We start from the raw sequence: 21,082 nt of genomic DNA on the forward strand, positions 1-21,082 counted from the left end.
TGAAGGAATTACAAATTCCAATTCGAACCTGCAGGGGACACTGCATCAGCGGCATCGCCACGCGCTCCCGGCAATGATGCAACAGGTAACCATGTGCGGCATACGAATGAACCAACCTACGTTCAATCCGTGTGCGGCACAATCAAGTAGCGAAGGAACCCGTAACGGTGGCTGCACAGACTCTGCCATATGGTTGAAGACGACAGGAGTCCGAACCACAGACCAGACAAGCATGTAAAAGCTGCACAAGGGTGACGATGATCGAACAGTTGGTGGATAACTGCTGAGTCGACGATTGGCAGACTTTGCAGACGCTGCATGTCGTGGACAATCTTGCACCGGCTCGGAGAATATGAACTGAATTTGTCCGATTTGATGGAACGAACTGATTGCTCAGGTCTCGCTGTTGCATACTGTGCAGCCCGGGATACCACGATACCCTCACTTCTTGATCCGTGACATCATAGGAACACTGTGGTCATCTCGTATCTCCTCAATGCATCGTACTCCCCACCCCACTCCATATATACATATATATATATATCAACCCGACACACTCCCACCACCTCCACCAAATGCACTCTTGCACCATGATACCCCCATGTAGCACTTCTTGAAACTGCAACATGGTGGGAACATCATAATCACGATCCCTCCCAAACCCAGCTCCACATACCCCAACCATGCACAGTAAACAACAACCCTCTTCACCCCCCCCCCACGCCCTTCCCTTACACCTTACTCTCCACAACACACACACACACACACACACACACACACACACACACACACACACACACACACACACACACACACACACACACACACACACACACCACCACTACTGATATCTCCTATGACCTCTCGCACAATGCCATTGATACCCAATAATGACAGTTCAACTATGACATCATAAAAACACCATGATACATGGTGTACCTCCCCACCACTGACACCCCAGGGTCCCACGACACTCAGCGGGTGCTGCTGCTCACCGCGGTGCGTAGCTAAGGGCGCAGTAAGGAAGTGGTGCTGGTCTGGGTGGTGGGGAGGGTGTGTGCCCCGAACCGCCTCTTCGGCACGACGGAGCGCTCACCGCGCCGACTTCGGCATTTCAATTGAAAACGATGGCAGAGCAACCCAAGAAGGGAGAGTTTCTGAAACGCCGAAGTGCCACCTTCAGTATCGGAGGATGTTCGTACACCATCGGTAGGCCTGCGGTTTCCTTCGTACGTGGATGTAGGGTATGTGTGTGAAGAGTTCAATCATTACATTTTGGATAAAACTATAGCGCATCCAGGTAAATGCTCGATAAAAACGAGCTGTCCGGGGTTAAAACCTTGCAAATGTTGCAAACTTGATCGATGCGCGGCACGGTGACGGTGTGACGTGGCAGAGCTGCGACGACGTCATGTTTTCTGTGCGCTTACATCGGTTCATTGTTGGAATCATTCTTAGTTTTTTTTAAAATGCATTTTCATTCATTCAATGCGTGGCTCTGGGCGAACCCGGCACGCACGCACAGTTTGCATCCGATCGACAATTCCGAGCCCATTCTGCAAGCATCAGGTGGTGGGTGGGTGGCACCTGCGGAACCTTCCGGAGGCGACATCACACTCTCTTGTCCCTTTCCTCAAGCCTGCAGGGTGCCAGGCATGCATAATGGTGTGTGTGTGTGTGTGTGTGTGTGTCTGTGTGTGTGTGTGTGTGTGTGCGTGTGTGCGTGCGTGCATGTGCGTGCGTGTGCGTGCGCGTGCGCACTTTTATGAATTAAGAAAGAACAAGTCTTCCAGAGTTGTATAACCCGAGCTTGTACGGGACGTGCTGTTCAGTCTGCGGGTCCCGTAGTTCCTCCGACCCCATCCCGAAAGTCTCAATGAATCGCCTGTCTATACAAACTGAGTGCGTTTCGCATTATTACCATCACTCGGTTATCATTACCTGTCGAAATCCGTATCTCCATCTCCATCCTTGCTTCCCAATGGCAATCTAGACAATCTGATCGTAGGTAGTACCTGTACCTGAACGGTTGAGTTTCGTTCAAAACAAGACAGGTAGGTGTATATTGTAACGAAATATCCTCGGCACTGTGCCCGGGTTTCTGGCACCATGGTTTAAGAGTGGGGAGGCTGGTCGTGGTATTAGTAGTGGAGGGTAGGGTGTCGTGTGGTGTTGCATGAACACTGCACCAAAGATGTTATGAATGAACAAAAGGACTTTTGAACTTCAGAAAACACCGAATGAAACAATTTGTCTCAAATGATTGCAGTTTTGTGTTTGCAAAAGAGCGCACGATTGAGAACGCAACTGCAGTTCAGCAAGCAACACCGCATTGCACCACAGTGACCCAATTTATGAAGGAAGCATTTAAAAAATGCATCTAACATCATCCCAGATGAACTTGGACTCGTCTCATGAAGTTTTCTCAAAATATATAACACCAATTACATCCACGTGATCTGGTTATTGATTCTGATAAACCCCCATTTTGTAAGGAGATAACTTCATGGACTCAACTTTCTGGAAATGTCGACACGATTTGTGAATTTTTCAAGAATTTTTTTTAAACTCGAAGAAAACCAGGAAAGGACTGGTTGACGAGTCATTCTTGTGACATATTAACCTCGCTGTGACCTATTGACACACACTCCTAGTAATACTTGTGGAAGTATCTTAAAATCCAAGCCATGCTTGCTATAAGACCATTCACACAGGTCCATCGGTTCTGTTCCAGCAGCCTCCATTAGTGGCCGTTGACGTTCCGTAAATCTCTCGGTGAGACATGTCAGGTGGTTCTGCGTCCGTTGTGGACATGGATACGAGGATTGGGGATGGGGGAGTCGAACCCGTGTGGCTCGGATTATTAGGGGATCCATCAATATTTGAACATCCCAGCAGATTAATTTGTCGTTCACCGTGGAATTGATTGGTGCGGTTTGGAGTGATCATTATTTTGAGTCAAGATGGAATAGAACCTTGAGTTTCATTAACCCTTGGTTTCATGTCATATTGGTGAAGAATTGATTTACTTGCATCCTTTTAGGTACCATCATGGCGGCCGAGTCACCCTCGGGTGCTGCAGTCCGAATTCATCCCTCGGATTAACACGCAGGCTGAGTAGGCTAGAGCACCAGCGCTTCATATTTTTTCAGCCCTGAGATTTTCGAATCTCATTTATTTTATTTTTTTCCAGATTTTGTGCGTTAATTAGTCGACGAGTATGTCTAAGAAACGAGGCTGGCAACAACTGAAGAAGTTCAGGTGATGACCGCCGCGACTGAACCCGCTTCACCTGTGATGAATCGGCCTCCTTTGACTTCGCTCGCTGCATTTTCCTCTCTTGGACTATTGAGAGTGAAATTGTCACGTCTTTCAATCACAATGACATCATTCATGACTTTGCCACAACCATAGTGAGAAAGAAAACGATTTCAGTTCAGGTATAAGGGATGTACCACTGAATACCGTCTTCGTGGTGCAGATCTCTTGATAAACATTTATGAGTTTTGGAAATTTATGTTTGAACAAATGAGTTTAATAAATTTGTGAATTTTTTTATGCAATGTGTAGCTCCTTGTAGCCTTAATCCAGGCCTACCCATGTGGCCTATTATTTAATATATTTCGTCCAACTAAATATGTCTTTACAGTAGCTTTCATACCTGAATCATTGATGAGAACTGGCCAGTTAGAGTCGGGCCCGTAGAGGAAAGGAACAGATAGTTCCTTGATTCGGGCCGGCATGGTGACAAACATTCCTTTTGCCTTGCGCATGAGATAATTGATGTTTTTGGGGTGAAAATTTACTTGCAAGCCATGATAAGAACCATCATATTGTAAAGAATACTCAGTAAACATAGCCAAAGTATTTGTGTTGTGTAAGCAATAATTACCTCCGCCACCTGGTTATGTTTTCACCCCTGTCTGTTTGTCTTTGAGCAGGAGATCTCAAGAGGTTATGGACGGATTCGGACCAAACTTAATGGACAGGTTAGTTGTCTGCCAAGGACGAATTGATTTGATTTTGGTGAAGATCCGAATCTGGCCGATGAATGGGATACAAGACGTAAATTGTTCAATCTGGCGGAGGTATGCGCTCTACCGAGTGCCTCGAGTAAGGTAATGTGACATGAAATGCAGTGGTGAAGTTTTCTACTATGGGGAATAAACCAATATTTTCTGTTTTTATTAAACGCTCAGCAATAGGGCCGAGGCAAGAGACATGGTTAGACAGCTGTAAGCCTCTGCACAAAATGACAACATAGAATGGTAATTTATATTCGATGCTTCAAACACAGATGTATGATCATGTGGTTACGTGGAAAGGTGTCTTTTTTTTTTCCAAGATCTGTGCCTGTGATGCCAATTTGTTCCACTGGGTGAGAATGGACAAATGCTTGAGTTCACAAGCTGCCTGGGAGATTGCTTTGAGACAGACCCTGGAGATGTTTGATTTTCCAAATCAAGGTTGAATTGAAACTTTACACCAAAATATCTTCCCATTGATGAAGATTCATTCAAATTGACGTATCCTTTATTTAAAGTATTTTCATGCCTCCGCGACCGAGTCGCCAGAGGAATTATGTTTTCGAGTTGTCCCTCCGTGCATCCGTGATAGGTTTTCAGGTTAGGTCAGGCATGGGAGCATGTGCTGGAGCATTGTATCGCTGAGTCCACTTTCCGCCGGTACTCCAGGGGCCTCCGTCTGGCCATCTCCCAGGTAGATTCCTGGCCATTCCCCATCTCCTTGAGATGCTGATCAATCTGCTGCAACCACGAGGCATGTGGTCGGCCCATTGGCCTCTCCAATCATGAGGCTCCCTTGCTGAGTGAATCTGCTGAGCAGGATCAGCGTTAGGAAAATGAGCCACATGTCCATACAGCTACAGCTGATGCTCACGTACTATACAGGGAACAAATCTCATTTGAGTCTCTCTCAGCAACCGCTCGTTAGACACAAAGTCTGACCAGCGATGGCTAAGGATTCTCCAAAGAGAATTGGCACCGAAGGAGTGAAGTCTCTATCTCAGATCCCTGGTCAGAGACCAAGTCTCACATCCGTTGAGCAATACTGGAAGCACCAATGTCCTGAAGATTTGGACCTTTGTCCTCCTGCACAGGTACCTACAGTGCCATACCATATGATCCAGTGAATCCATGACTCCCCAGGCCTGACCCAGATGTCTATTGACTTCTGGCTCAAAGCCAGTGGAGATATGAATATCACTGCCAAGGTAAGTGAATCTCTCTGTGACCTCAACATCCTCACCACAAACAGGTACAGACAAGATGTCGTTGAAAGCCTGGATCTTAGTTTTGACCCAGAAAACCCATAATCCGAGTGGCTCCGACTCGTTATTCAGCACCTCGAGGGCCCAAAAAAGGACATCTGTAGTCTCCACAAAGATGACTGCATCATCTGCGAAATCAAGGTCAGAGATCTTGACATTCCCAAATGATGCACCGCAGCTTGATCTCTCCGACATCGTCCCCAGAATCCAGTCCGTACAAGCGCTGAAATGTGTAGGGGCCAGTACACACCCCTGACAAAGTCCAACAACAACTGGCAATAAGTCAGATATAGAATCACCAGATCTCACAGCACTCTCAGCACCGGACTGCAGTTCAGACATCAGATTGATCAGTTTTGGTGGTACTGCACAAATACCACGAATCCTCCAGAGGGCATCCCGATTCAATGAATTGACCACTCCACAGAGATCAACATAGGCTGCAAGCAGCCCCTGCTGAAACTCTCATCTGTGTTCTGTGAGGACCCAAAGAGCAAGGATATGGTCAATCGTTGACCTCTTTGGTGTCAAGCCTGACTGCTCTGTACGCTCGTGGTCAACCCTATCAAGAATTATCCGAGCAAAAATCTTGCCCTGCACTGAGAGTAGCGTCACCGCTCGGTAGGTGTTGCAGTCCTGGCGATCACCCTTCCCTTTTAAGAGAGGGACAACAAGGCCCCTCTTTCAGTCAGTTGGGATGACGCCTGTGTTCCAAATGAAACACAGAACTGCATGCATTGACACAAGTACAGCATTTCCACCAGTCTTGAGAAGTTCAACATGGATGCCACAAATCCCAGGAGCTTTACCCCATTTCAAACGGTTCACCGCAGTCTGTGTTTCCATAAATGAAGGTGGACCACAGTTAATTGGAGGGTCAGCAATAGGGATAGTAACACCCCTGACATCCATCTCAATGGCTGGTGGATCAACCTGGCACAGCCGCTCAAAGTAACCGGCCCAGTGGGTCTTGACTTCACACTCCTCTCTCAAGAGCCCACCACGCTCCGCTGTAACTATTGTACACTGAGGGATGGACTTGGAGGAAAGCAATGCATGAATTCCCCTGTGAGCAGGATGGGAATTGCTTGACCACAGGTGATGCTCTCACCCCTCACAGATTCCTCACACATAGGCCTCTTTGTCCACCTTCAGCACCTGTCCAGTTTATTGCCTCAACTCTGAACAGCACAGCTCTGCCTTTAAGCCTGGACCTGGGACTCTGTTCAATGATATCCATTGCCCCTTGAGAGGCAAATTTATTATTCGCCTGATGGTGGGTTCCAAGAAATCCACCGGCAACATCAACGATGGTAGCCTTGAAGGCACTGCACAACTCTTCAGGTTTCCCCAAAGCACCCAGACCACCCAAATCCCCACTTAGCCTGTTCGTAAACTCCTCAGCTATCTTCTCATCGTTGAGCTTGCCAGCATCCATCCTAGCCTGGAATGTTACCATTCTCTTGGATTTGAGCTGCAACTTCAGAGTTGCTGCAACAATCCTGTGGTCGGTATTGAGGAACGGAGCACTCCGGTAGACCCTGCAGTTCTGCATAATCCTCCAGCGACCATTAACAAGCACATGTTTAACCTCCTTTGCCATACCAGCAGCATTGGAATACAAAGTCCATCGATGAGCCTGTGTGTGCTGAAACCATGAACCAGCCACCCTAAGTCCATGACTTCTTGCAAAGTCAAGGAATTTAGTGCTATTCTGGTTCACAGTTCCAGACCCATGGGGACCAACACATGTCTCATCCATCCATCCATTGGAACCAAACTGTGTAAAGAACGTTGGTACTGCCAAAGCAGTCTCCTGGGCTATTGGCACAATCCCGAGCAGGTCACCACTGTGATACAGGATACTCAAATGGCTCGATCATCTCAGTAAGCTGGTACTCATTTTTTCTATCTCGGAAGGATGACAGGCCGAATCAACTCCAGCTGGTATTTTAATTCAACGGCCAAGCAGGATTTGACCTCAGGACCCAAGGATCCCAAGCCCTCCACCGGAACCATTAAGCCAACACCAGGCATATAATGTCTCATAACCATCCCCATCATTGCCCGTCGATGCATTGAAATCCCCCAAGACTAGAAGTGTATCTCGCCTAGGGCACTGATCAACCACAGACTCCAGTGCAGCAGAGAATGCATCTTTCACGGTGAGATTACTCGCCTCGGTCGGAGCATATACAGAGACAAGGGAAATGACTCCCAAGGAGTGATGAATCCTTAGTTTCATACGTTCGTTCACCAGTGTTACCTCAATTATCATTGGAGTCAGCTTATTGGACACAGCTACAGCAATTCCTTGGGCATGGCAACCATCAGTGACCAATCCAATCATGGGTGTAACCACCCGCCATGATCTCGCCACTATCCGGTCTCCGAACCCCAGAGTGCTGCAATACCGAGGTTCAAATGCTGGAGCTCCGATGATAACAGAGACAGGTGATCACCCTCTCTTAGGAATATCCTCTCCAGGCACCCACCCAAAGGGACCACTTCAGGTTAACCCCAGGAGACCGCCACCTGGTGGTGGACACCTCAGCACCACTCCGCCACACACCACCGCAATCTGACCCAGGGAGTTTACCCCGTGCTTTTCCTCCTATCATCAAGGAGTGGGGGTCACGAAGCCTTTGCCATAATCCCGTCATCCAGTGAGCTGTCCTGCGAAGGGCAGCAGCGAAGGACGTACTCCCACAGAGAGGGTTTTCAGTTTTCTTTGTGTTTGTGCGTTTTGTGGAGTGGTGTTTTACGGTTGTCAGAGTGCAAATCCTGCCACCAACCTATGAAAAAAAGTAACCCAACTCCAGGAAGACGTCCGCAGACACAGTTAGGCACGAGAGATGGATGGCCGTTGGCTCACAAGGAGCTCCTCTGCCCTTTGACAAGTTTTGTTTTTATTCCTTCTGAGTGTCCATATCATACACCCTCGAAACCAGGAAACCTGGTGGGGGAGACTGTTTTCGTTACTGCGATAACTTAAGAATGGCTGAAGGGTTCGAAATCAAACCTCAATCAATCCTAGTAATGAGTGCGATTCGATTCCAAGCTCTTCGACTTAAACATACTGCATTGAGGAGAATGAGAATGGAGCAGCAGTGGTTATTGTGGAGGGCTCATAGGATATCCTAGAGGTGTGCGTGCGTGCGTGCACGCCTGCATCTATATATTTTCACTTTAAAAATGGTTTTCTCTGCAACTGCTTGTCTGATTGATGCAAAGCTTTAAGATAGGAGAGACTCCCCATGGAGAATATTATATTGCTCACTCTGACGTCATCGGTCACATGGCATCCATATTGGATTGAAGGAAAAAAAAAAATGGACATTTTGTACAAAACCGCTCAATGAAATTTTTTTGAAACTTGACGTGCTGTATGTCATCAATTCCCCATGGGGTATATAGTGATACCAATGACGTCATCAATGAAGTGCTATTTCAACCATTATTGGTCGGATTGAAATTCTTATCTGTAAAATGGGAAGCTTCATATGTCTGATCTATTACCTGATGAGTGAATAATTTAATTTATGATGTCATCAGTCACGTGGAATGGCAGCCAGATTGGATTAAAGGAAAAAAAATGGACGACATTTTCTCCAAAACTACTCAACGAAAAAACATTTAAACTTGCCAAACGTCATCAACGCCCCGTGGGGTATATATATGTTGATAACAATGACGTCATCAGACAAGTGGTATTCCAGCCATATTTGGTTTAATTGAAGTTCTTATCTGAAAAATCTGATATATTACCTGATGTGAGTGGATAATTAAATTTTTAGGATGTTCATAACCCTTGCCAAGAAACTATGTGACATAATAGATGATGTGGGTATATGGGCCATAATAGCCTCACAAGAGGCCATAATAGTAGCATGTTCAGTTAACAATGCTATTGTTGAGAATGAACTTTTGAGGCAAAACTATGTACTCTACGAGTGCCATTCCAGTTAATTTTTGTACACATAGTCGAGGCTCATGGAGGAGCTTGTAGTGGAACACTGAACGGATCAGGATGTGACAGGCCAAAATGAATAGCAGAAAGAGGGAAGGGAATAGCAGAGTTGAAGGCCAAGATGGAGGTAGACTTGCACAAACAATGGATGTGGGAAGGAATGAGGTACACAAAATGGATACAGAAGGGAACTCTCAGGAGGGAAACCTGGAAATTTGGAAGGAGGAGGGATTGGGGTGAGGTGGGGAGGGGGAGGGTGTTAACGAGGGCAGAAAAGATCATGGTTTGGATTGGGGACGATTTGAGTTGGTGGTGAACAACTGTCTTGAACATCTAGAGGGAACAAGGAGATTGAAGAGAATGTGGAAGTTGGTTCCACAGGTGGAAAAAAAATAATCAAATGTAACAGCTGAATTAACACTAGGTGGGGTTGACTCAGCTTTTCATCCTTCTGAAGTTGGCAAAATGAGCATCAGTGTACTGGTAATAGGGGCATCGCATCATGAGCATGGCCATGCCCCGAGGCAATGATGCAACCAGAGGCCTCGTGTGTGTGCCTCGTGTGTGTGCCTCGTGTGTGTGCCTCGTGTGTGTGTGTGTGTGTGTGTGTGTGTGTGTGTGTGTGTGTGTGTGTGTGTGTGTGTGTGTGTGTGTGTGTGTGTGTGTGTGTGTGTGTGTTGTCCAGATCACTGCAGTCCTGTTTATTTATGGTTTATGGTAGGGGTCCTGTTTTATGGTAGGGGTCCTGTTTATTTGAGAAAATACGAGGAAATTCAGGAAACCACACACAGGAGGAGGCCAATAGGTCCGTCATGCCTGTGCTGTATCCACACCCGCCAATCCCAACCAAATCACCCAATCCAATCCAATTCACGAACAAAATGAAAATGTAATAATTATGAAAATAATCAACAAACATAACATTGTTAACTGTGTATTTAATTAACGTTTATTATTAACACAGCTCTCAGCGTGTCTTGCAATTCCCTCTTCCCCTGAATCGTTCCTGCTCCTTGAATACCAATCCTGACTATTATTACAAGCTCTGCAATGACATAGGTGTTTGTGGAAGGGGGTCACGTGTCACAGCTGCAACAACTTCCAAGGCAGGATGAGCGCACCCGGTGCTTGTTTGTCGGATTCCAATGATCAATTTGATCCGTTGTAACGATTAAGGAGCACTCGGCGTGCATTCAATATCATTTTGCAATTTCGCACAGAGTTTCGTGATGGAGATCAATATTGTGCACTCTAATCCATGAGATCGTTTCCTCTCCCATCATGAGGAAACAAACAGCCCTGTTTATACCAGTCGTGCGATCTTTAAATTGTTACATCGATCTCCCTTTTTACTCCTGATATTATATAGTCGAATGAGCGAAGTGACAGCAAATGAATCACAAGTGAACAGAGAAGCCATAAAAATGATCATACACATCCATTATTTCAATGTGGGAGCGAGGACCGTGGGAAGATAAGGCCGTCTTTTTATTACGTACTAACGTCAGACTTCTTCTTTCTCTTGCGTATGGCAGCTTAGCTGCTGGGGTAGCCATCGCTTCTTGGAAGCTCGACTGTGTCAGTGATGCAGTGCCCCCCCCCCCACCAGTACACACTGGTACTCATTTCGCTGACCTCAGAAGGATAACGTCAGACTTAAAGAGTGCTAAATGGAGAAGAGGAAAAGAACATGGGAACAAAATTCCGCAATGTCTGGGGGGTGGGGATGAAATTCCGCTATGTTTTGGGTGCGGGAATGAAATTCCGCTATGTTTGGGGGGCGGGGATGAAATTCCGCTATGTTTGGGGGGTGGGGATGAAATTCCGGTATGTTTGGGGGGTGGGCATGAAATTCCGCTATGTTTTGGCTGCGGGAATGAAATTCTGCTATGTTTGGGGGGCGGGGATGAAATTCCGCTATGTTTGGGGGGTGGGGATGAAATTCCGGTATGTTTGGGGTGTGGGGATGAAAGTCCGCTATGATTGGGGAATGGGGATGAAATTCCGTTATTTTTGGGGTGTGGGGATGAAATTCCACTATGTTTGGTGTGTGGGGATGAAATTCTGCTCTGTTTGGGGTGTGGGGATGAAATTCCACTGTGTTTGGCGGGTGGGGATGAAATTCCACTGTGTTTGGGGGTGGGGATAAACTTCCGCTTTGTTTTTGGGGTGGGTATGAAATTCCGCTATGTTTTGGGGGTGGGGATGAAATTCCGCTGTGTTTTGGGGGTGGGGATGAAATTCCGCTACGTTTTGGGGGTGGGGATGAAATTCCGCTCTGTTTTGGGGGTGGGGATGAAATTCTGCTATGCTTTGGGGGTGGGGATGAAATTCCACTGTTTGGGGCTGGGGATGAAATTCCGCTATGTTTGGGGTGTGGGGATGAAATTCCACTCTGTTTGGTGGGTGGGGATGAAATTCCACTGTGTTTCGTGGGTGGGGATGAAATTCCACTGTGTTTGGGGGTGGGGATGAAATTCTGCTATGTTATGGGGGTGGGGATGAAATTCCACTATGTTTTGGGGGTGGGGATGAAATTCTGCTATGTTTTGGGGGTGGGGATGAAATTCCACTGTTTGGGGCTGGGGATGAAAGCCGCTATTTTTGGGCGGTGGTGATGAAATTCCACTGTTTCCGCATGTTAAACGTTTTGAGGATGATGACTCGTACTGTCCAAGGCACAGGTTGTCATTGCAATACCCTACCTCACATTTGTGTTGATTTGTAACTTGTGAACTACCATCACTCTACCCTCTACTCAGCGATTAAAATGAAAATGTGGCTTGATGGCTCATTCACCCTCAGTCATTACCAGCTCCTCTTCCTCATTTGACATCCAGACTTTCATGAGTTGCCGTGAGCATGACAGCCAGAAGCCCTAAACGCAGTGACAGGAGCCACTGTGCGACTGGTTTGTGAGTGGAACGCGAATGACACATGACTGTCATGCGAGTCGCACGTTGCCAACGGGATAGATCGATGCAATTAAGAAGGAAGTTTCGGTTTAGCAAGTTTGTCGAGTTGGAGTTGAGTTTGTTTTTGTTGTTTTTTGTTTTGTTATTGTGGTTCTACACACCCACGGGTTCGCCGTGTTCGATGGTATAGAGTTTAATAATGGACGAGTCTTTTAGAATCCCAATGTGTGTATGTTATGGACAGTGGACACCGACCGGTCGTGCTTCCAAGATTCTGCGACTCAGGACCACCATTTCCACTATTTGCAGGAATCCCTATGAAATAAATTTAATTCTAACCCTGTATCATGATTTTATGATATGCAAATTGTTGTTTGAGAAATTATAAACAATTGTTTGGTTTTAAAAAACAACACTTGACAATTAGAAATGGATTCCAAAAGCGAAATGGGAGTTGTCTGTCTGTCCTTTAATTGATGTTGGAGCTGAGTGGATGTGAAATGGGCATGATTGATCAAATGTCCTTTCTTTTCATCGAAGTTTCATTGTTAAGTACTTTACAATACTGGGAACATTTAATTGATTACAAGGTGCATTTGTGCACCGGTCCATGTGCACCGATATTTTAATGATGCTATGACGTCGCACGACCCACAACACTACGAACACTTAACTGTACACCGTTGCATTTACCCATCATGCGGTTGTGGTTTGTGAACGAATGAGTGATTGTACACGAATGTATTAAATTAATGTCAATCCAGGCACTTATTCCAGTTCCAGCTTATTATCTGCATGATTATTCTTGCAGTAGAATTGAACATGAACATTTATACGAATAACCAGATCATAATCACACAGAAGAGCCGTCAAATGAAGCAGTGGCTTGAAAAAGGCTGACAGGTCTTTGATGATACATTTCACAACTAAATGAGCAGGAGAGCAAAGAAAAAAGGGAAAGAAAGAATGGAAAGTCCTCTTGCCCTCATTACGCCTGACAGAGTTATTTATTGATTTATTTAGTCATGGACGATTTTACAGGTAACTGGGATTATGCACAACAAGATCTTTCATGCAAGAAAAGGTAAACGACAAGTCAGCTGTGAAGGCCATTCAATGGAATCATTTGGTAAGATGTCGAGAGATCCCAAGGTGTATTTCGCGAAGAGTCAGCGAGCTATCATCGGCAGCATGAACAAATTACAAATTCCTGCCCTCACCTGCAGGGGGCACTGCATCAGCAGCACGGCAGTGCTCACAGCAATGATGCAAACCAGCAGCCACAGTATATGGGATTTGGACCTGAGATCTTATCATTGTGAGCGAAGTGCTCAGATGGGAAGCACCAAATGGGCTAAACTTGTTTAAAACAGCACTGTTTACCTGTGAAACACCTGTGTTGTTCTATAATACAGTTTTGGAGTCCAGAATCGAACCCTTCAGCCATTTATTTTGTCACTACATGAGTGTTGATTGGACTGTGTGGTTTTCCTCTTCATTCCTTGTTTTATTCCATGCGGTTTCTAACTTCGTGTTTCTCCTTCCCAGTTGCCAACGACTCCTTGGAGCGGGAAACCCGCGAGGCAGTACCTCACTTTAGGCGTAAGTACTCCCGGCCTAGTAATTCAGATGAATATATTTTATTCATATATAAATATAAATAAAATTAAGTGAATGTACTTGTTACTTTAATCATAACCACCATACGTATTTTACGAGTTAATTTACTGGTTAAAGACATTCTTTTCATTTTCTACCTTCTTTGGGCATAATGTGATTTATGGATCAGACAGGCTCTTACTCCATGGATCCCGATGTTGGGCATCAAGCCACCTTGGATCGCATTGTAAACCCTTCCATGCGGCTATGAATGTACTTTGGACAGGTCACCACTTCATCGCAAAGTGTTACCAAAGCAACCCTCAACCAAGGCAGAAATTTAGAAATTGGCCAGAGCACTAGCTCCCAATGGCCTCATATTACAAGAAGGTACAGGAGGATATTTGATGCTGAGCAGTGAATGATAACAAATGGCATAGTTGCTTTAACATTTATCTTCATTGAAATAGGATTTAAATTGACAGGATTCAGGTATACCTGCAAGCGATTCTACGAACATATCAATGTTCCATAAAGACTCCATCGATATTAATTTGATCCATGGTAAATGGATGAATGATCCTCCTCGTGCCATCAGGTGCACCAGGCTGCCGAGGCGGTTTCATTGGCTTGGGGGTAGAACGTACAATCCTGGATGGGTCGCCATTCCGACACAGGATATACTCAACTGGCTCACTCACAGCAAGCTGGTGCTCATTTTACTGACCTTGGAAGGATGACAGGCTGAATCGACCCACTTGGGGTTATTTTGGCAAGGCTGGGAATTGAACTCGGGATCTTAAGATCCTCAGCCAACCACCTTAACTTTTAAACCACCACAAAGTGTGTGTGTGTCTTTTGTGTCTGTGCCCTGCCTTTTGTAAACACTGCTCTACAACTCTATGTCCCCAGCAAACTCTCTCCACTCTCCCGCCACCCCCACGTAACTGATATCCCTCCTCACACAATCTTACCATCTCAGCTGAGGTCTACCTCTTTTCCTCCTACTTTGTTTCCTCAACCCATTCGCTTTCTTTGCCATTCTCTCATCCTCCATCCTCACGAAGTACCACCCCATCTCAACCACCTCTTTACCAATCTCCCAGTCAAGCTCATTCTTTCATTGATATTCTCCCTCAGTTTGTCCATCCTTCCTCTATCCACCCTCATCATTCCCACTATCCTCCTGACCCAGTTATCACAGACCTGTAGCTTCTATTGTTGCTTCTCTGTCAGTGGTACTGTCTCCAGACCATACAGGTAAACTGGCATTGCACAAGACCCCATAATTTTTCCTTTCAATTTCCTTGATATTTTCCTGTCTGCCATGAGTCCATCTGCTTTCCTCCATGCACATGCACCCACCTGTATCCTCCTCTGCACCTCTGCCTCTGAACTACCATCCTTCGTCACCGTTCCACCGAGATACCCATATCTTCTTCCTTGCCAGATTTGATTGCCCTCTAACCTGATGTTTAGTTATTTTCTCTGCTGTCTGACCCACACTACCTGTCTTCTCCAGGCTCATCCTCAATCCATGTCTCGAGCTCATCCTTCTGCTTCTCCAATGCCTCCTGCATTTCCTGTCCACTCAAGGCCCCTATAAGTAGTAGTAGTAGTAGTAGTAGTAGTAGTAGTAGTAGTAGTAGTAGTAGTAGTAGTAGTGATTTTATTCAACCGAACATAAACATTGAAACACAGAGAAAAGAAAAATGGCTGCAAAATTGGACATCATAATATAATTAAATTGCGTACTAATTAACATGCAGATAAAAGCGACGTTCGAACAAGGGACAGATGGATTAACAAACTGACTTGATCACTGAAAACCAAAAAGACTAAACCATCCCCCTTTATTCATGTGACGTATAAACAGTTAAAGAAGGAAGTGCACAAGAACGGCCTGTCCTTGCACATACTGAAGAATGACAAGGAATACAAACAAATGCCATGGTGACCAAAGGCAGGAAAGACTATAGGTGGGTGAATTCAGCAAAAAGCAAGGGGAGAATTCGAGAAAAGGTGCAATAGCATATCACGAGGAGGTAACAGAGATCAGGTAAATATGAGAAAGAGAGGGGAAACCAGAGTGAATGGGATTGAAGAAGGGAAAAGGAAAAGTCAGCCTGGGAGCCAGGCTACGTCAGGTTCAAAGAAATGGAGAGATAAAAAGTGTGACCTTAGACCAAAAGGTAGGGGACAGGTGTTCTTATGCAAAATTAATGTAAAACATAAAAAGAGAGATAGCAGCTACATTGTATATCAAATATCAATTAAAATCACAATCAAAATCAGCAGTATGTAAGTAAAAAGGTACTGTATATCAAAATAAAGACCATTTACTGCACCATAGTCCTATGAAGAAAACCATACATAACAATACACACACACACACACACACACACACACACACACACACACACACACACACACACACACACACACACACACACACACACACACACACACACACACACACACACACACACACACTTATTATGTCCTGGTAAGTACTTACAAAAGTTATTTCATTGAAAATTATAACCTCAACTTAAAAGCAATTTACTGATTTCTCAACTGCTTGAATCATCAGCTCGGCACCGTTTATCATCGAGGTTTCGATCCTTTCATCCCAGAACCTCTCCAAACGGCGGATCCACAACCCCGGTCGCAGGTTCACATCAGTAGATTACTCAACCTCAATGGACCTACAACCTCAAAGTTGTGTCCAGACAGTCAGTCAACACAGCAATGCAATATCCTTATTCAAACTTATTTAATTATTACTATTATTTAAAATATTGCTACATTTGAATAACTTTAATCATACATCACTTTATATGATAATATTGTTGCGAATTCGCGCCCGCCGGCGTGCGGACGGCCACGTAACTCGAATCGCGGCACATCGCCAACCGGATGGACAATTCAGTCGTGACCCTCTCGGAACAACACCGGGAGCTAGTCACGGGTGGGGGTTTAACCTCGCCACGATCGTGCCAATTGCCCACCCGCGCAGGATAGGGTTGCTCGCCAAATTCGATCTACCTAAGTACCTGCGCGAATGGTCGACCGGGCGATCGTACCACGCCACAGGCCGACTCCGGACACGAACCGCTTAAGCGGTCCGTTCCGTGCTACAGTGATAACCGAGCGGTGTTATCGTCGGCCTTGACGGTTCCGATTAATTACCGGCATGTTGCACCCACTACGAACCCCTTACGTAAAGCAGGATGGAGAGTCAATTAAAAGGAAGGAGACGAAGCAGAGCAGGAACAGTTCAACAAGCAAGCATTTTATTCACACGCACACACAAACAAGCACGTAAGGCATGTATTTAGTCATACAGTAATGCACACAAAGCAATTAAAACAAAAACAATGCAGAGCTACAACCGAAAACGCGTACACACGGCAACACTTAAACAGTTCTACTTGTCGGACAGGCGCCTCCCACAGTCATTTATACAAAAAGCAAAGGAAGGAAAAGAAAGAAAGAAAAAGAAGTCGCGACTTCCCTTTTATGGCTGGTGAGTCCCTCTCCCGCGACTGTCAGCGTGGTCGCGCCTGGCCCCGACCTCTCTCGCGGCCGGCGAACCCTCTCCGGCACTCCCCGTCCGGATGCGCAGGTCCACCTCACAACTGGCGCTGCCGCGTCTCCTGTCCGTGCCTCCGTGACAGGGCCGCTCGCCAAGGCGTGGGTGCAGGACCTCTTCCCGAAGACCAACTCTCGACAAAACCAACCGAAGACCAACTAGACCACCAGCCAAGAGGAAGAGGAAGAGCCGCCCGAGTGCCCCGCCCGTGTCCGTCTTTTATTGCGCGGGGTTCCACCCTTCGCCCCGCCCCGTTCTCGGCTCCACCTTCCTTCGAGAGGGTTCCCGAAAAGGGCGTTTCCTCATGCTCTCCCTCCACCCCGCTCCGTGCGGAGGCCGGGGAGTCAGTTTTTGGCTCAGGGCCAGAGAATTATTCCCCCAAAAAGAGGCCCCTCCTTTACATGACCTCTGACCTTTGACCTGCATCGCCCCTCCTCCACTCCAAAGGAAGCCAAACGGAAGGAACAGGCGGGGAAACCTGCGCATCCTCGCAGTTCCCTCCTTTGCGCCTTTGTTTGCCGTTCGGAAGCGGACATAGTGGCGAAGATGTGGTAGCGTAGATGGTGGAGGTGGCGTGGTTGTAGTGTGGTTGGCGCTGTGATGGGGATGGCGTGGTTGTTGAGATGCTGTTTGTTTGAAATAAAAGATAGAACAGAAAAAAAATGGCTCACTGGAGGATCGCAGCCCGAATGGATCACATAAATTCCCTCTATACAACAGGTTTGGGCTAACTACACATGTACCTCTGGAGATATCTCACCTGAGGGCCCTTTATGGTGTAATGCGAATTTCCACAGCCATAACAATATATTAAGTGATAACCACTTTACCTTGCAGACATGTCCATGACACAGCACGTCCATCGAACCATCGACTCAAACTCTCATGAACAACCGATTTTAACATGCTGCACTGCATATCCGAGCAACCACCAATAAATTATATTAATGCTTTAATTTATAATGTATTTCATAAATAACATTTATTTTTTTTATTTTTTTTAATCAAAATACTTCAATTATTTGAATTATTTAATACCATCTATAAAAAATACATGTTTAATTAATTATATTAATTAAATAATTTACCTCACAAAAATAATTAATTCATTATTATTATTATATCAAATGCAATTCAATAGGAACTAGTTTCCATGGATTTTATACTTTTAAAATCTAAGAAGAATTAAAAAAAATAAAATAATAAAGCGAAGTGCAATGTACATTTTTACCTCCGCCGCCAAAGGTGAAGGAAGTTATGTTTTCACTCCTGTCTATCTGTTTGTTTGTTACTTGAAAATCAAAGATTTTTCAAGAATATTAGGTCAGTCGATTTTGTTATTCTGTCTGTTTGTCTGTCAATCGCCTTCAGGTCAAAATTTAAAACCGATATTCACAAAACTTTACCAAGTTGTCGATGTAGTCTCAACTGAGAAACCTATCGATTTTGAGGTCAAAGGTCATCTTGATGTCAAATTTCTAAAATCATTTTTCATCCGATTGACTTGAAATTGGAACAGCCATTGCATATTGCTTCACTGAATTTGGAAACCAACTATTTTTGAGATCAAAAGGTCAAAGGTCAACTCAAGCTCAAACTTCTAAAATCATCAATTTTCAATCTGAAAAAGAATCAATTTTCATTTCATTGATCTGAACTTTGATTAAGATTGTCAATTTTAATCTTGATGAAATGGACAATTTGATGTATCCACAGCAACCTTGGAGAGGGTGGGTGGATTTTGCAAGTATCATGCTCTGCACGACGTCTTTTTCTTGTTTGTTTGTGAACAAAATATCTCAATCTCAAAAAGTTGTTTTCAGATTCGGACGAAATTTGGTGGAGAGTTTGCGTGTGTGACAAGGACAAAATGATTTGATTTTGGTGAAGAACCGAATCCGGATAAGGATCGAATAATTTTTAAAGTGATTTTTCACCTTTGAGAGAGAGAGGCAAAAACGATGTGGAGCATGTTATCTTAAACACTTGTGTACGGATTTGGACGAAACTTGGTAGGCAGGTTGTGAGTAACAAGGAAGAATTTATTAGATTTTGGTGGAGATGTGAATGCGGATCCAGGTCGGAGAATTTTTTTTTTAAGTGATATGGCCAAAATGGTTTCTAGCATAATCTCTCAAAAAGTTGTGGACTGATTCGGACAAAACTTGGTGGGCAGATTAGGTATATAACATTTAATAACTGATTCTAATTTGGTGAAGAGCTGAATCCTGATCCAGATCTGAGAGTTTTTAAAGTGATTGACTGATCCATCTAAAATGACATGTCGCATGATATTTCAAAAAGTTGGGGACAGATTTGGATGAAACTTGGTGGATGAGTTTGTCAGGTAACAACAAGAAGCTCATTAAATTTTAGTTCAGGCCAGAATCCAGATCCGGCCTATCAATGGAATAAAAAAATGTAAGCTAATCAGCCTGGTGGAGGCTGATTGTGCTGTGAATGTGCTCTACCGGGTGCACTTCTCGTTCATTAAGAATTTAAACAAATTATGGCATGGCACTGTTTTTGTACCTTTGAGTTTTACACGTAGTTTGTGAAAGTTGAGATGAATTTCTGAGAAAGAATTGTGTTTTATCCTGCCTGAGGTCTGGAAGGCAATGTGTAAACTCATTAGATGTTAGCAGTTGGCATGCGAATCTTCGACAAATTTCAAACTTGCAATGTTTGAAGTTTGGAATATCACAAAATTGAAGGGCCGTGTCATAATCATTGTATAAAAGTCCCAGAATGATTTGGAGAGCCCTTTGCTGAACCTGTTGCAATTCGTTACTTTGGTGTATTGTGAGTCGAGCATTCCAAACTGGGAAAACAATCTGTAATTAGATTGTCTGCATATATTATCCTTCTATCCTTTTCTTATCATCAGTGCCTCCCTTGCTGACCCTCCTGCTCACCATTTCCATCCACATAAGAAGCAGGAGTGGGTCGGGTGAATTTTTCTACCTTCATCTGATGTCCACACTGAACTTTTATGTTAATCTATGACCAACCGAAGCACTTCCTTTCATTTCCTCATACATACTTCCCACCACCTTAACTTCTGCTTCAAGTATTCCCATCCATCTCGGCGTTGCATCACCATCTCTCTCGGGACAGTGTCATAAGTCTTCTCAAGGTCCACAAATCCTCATATGATTTCACTTTGTATTTTTAACCTCTTCTCCACCAACTTTCTCAGCATAAATATTACATCCATCATCCCTCTACCTTTTCTAAACCCATGTTGTTCTTTGCCTGTCACCTGTTCTACCATGTTCCCTTATCCTCCCATCCAGAATCCTTTCTAGTAACTTCACGACACGACTTATAAGTATGAGCGGCGATACCCCCCAGATCTTGTTTGTCTCCTTTTCTCTTCCATATTGGAATGATAAGACTGGTCCACCACGCCTGTGGAATCTTACCCTCTCTCATACTGTACATACATTCATCAGCCTCTGTCCAACTGACTACAACTCGTTCTACTGCAATTAGCATCTCCGCACAGATTTCATCAATGACCAGCACCCTCCCCTTCTTCATCTTCTCTAACACGGTTGGTCCTCCTCCATAATCTCCACTACTTCCACATTCCACTTTACATAGTTCGGTAGCTCCAGCTTGCCATTGCTTCCTCCCTGGTTCATCAGCTCCTTGAGGTAGCCTTTCCCACACCTTCATTACGACCTCCCTTTCTGGTACTAACTTCCCAT

At 44.9% G+C, this 21,082-nt stretch overlaps 1 long non-coding RNA gene across 1 annotated transcript in view; it reads left to right on the forward strand.

Moving 5' to 3' along the window:
• The first annotated feature begins 780 nt into the window (after nt 1-780).
• LOC147027382 (uncharacterized) overlaps nt 781-21,082 on the forward strand; it is a 21,606-nt gene continuing 1,304 nt past the window's right edge. The window contains exons 1-3 of the long non-coding RNA XR_015057022.1: nt 781-1,209; nt 13,724-13,777; nt 20,257-21,082. The exon at nt 20,257-21,082 is cut by the window's right edge and continues 1,304 nt beyond it. This is a non-coding gene — a long non-coding RNA (uncharacterized LOC147027382). The remainder of the gene's footprint in view (nt 1,210-13,723; nt 13,778-20,256) is intronic.

Source organism: Eptatretus burgeri, chromosome 4 (genome assembly GCF_056783735.1).
Source record: "Eptatretus burgeri isolate ZD-2024b chromosome 4, Ebu_testis_v1, whole genome shotgun sequence".
Lineage (NCBI taxonomy): Eukaryota > Metazoa > Chordata > Myxini > Myxiniformes > Myxinidae > Eptatretus > Eptatretus burgeri.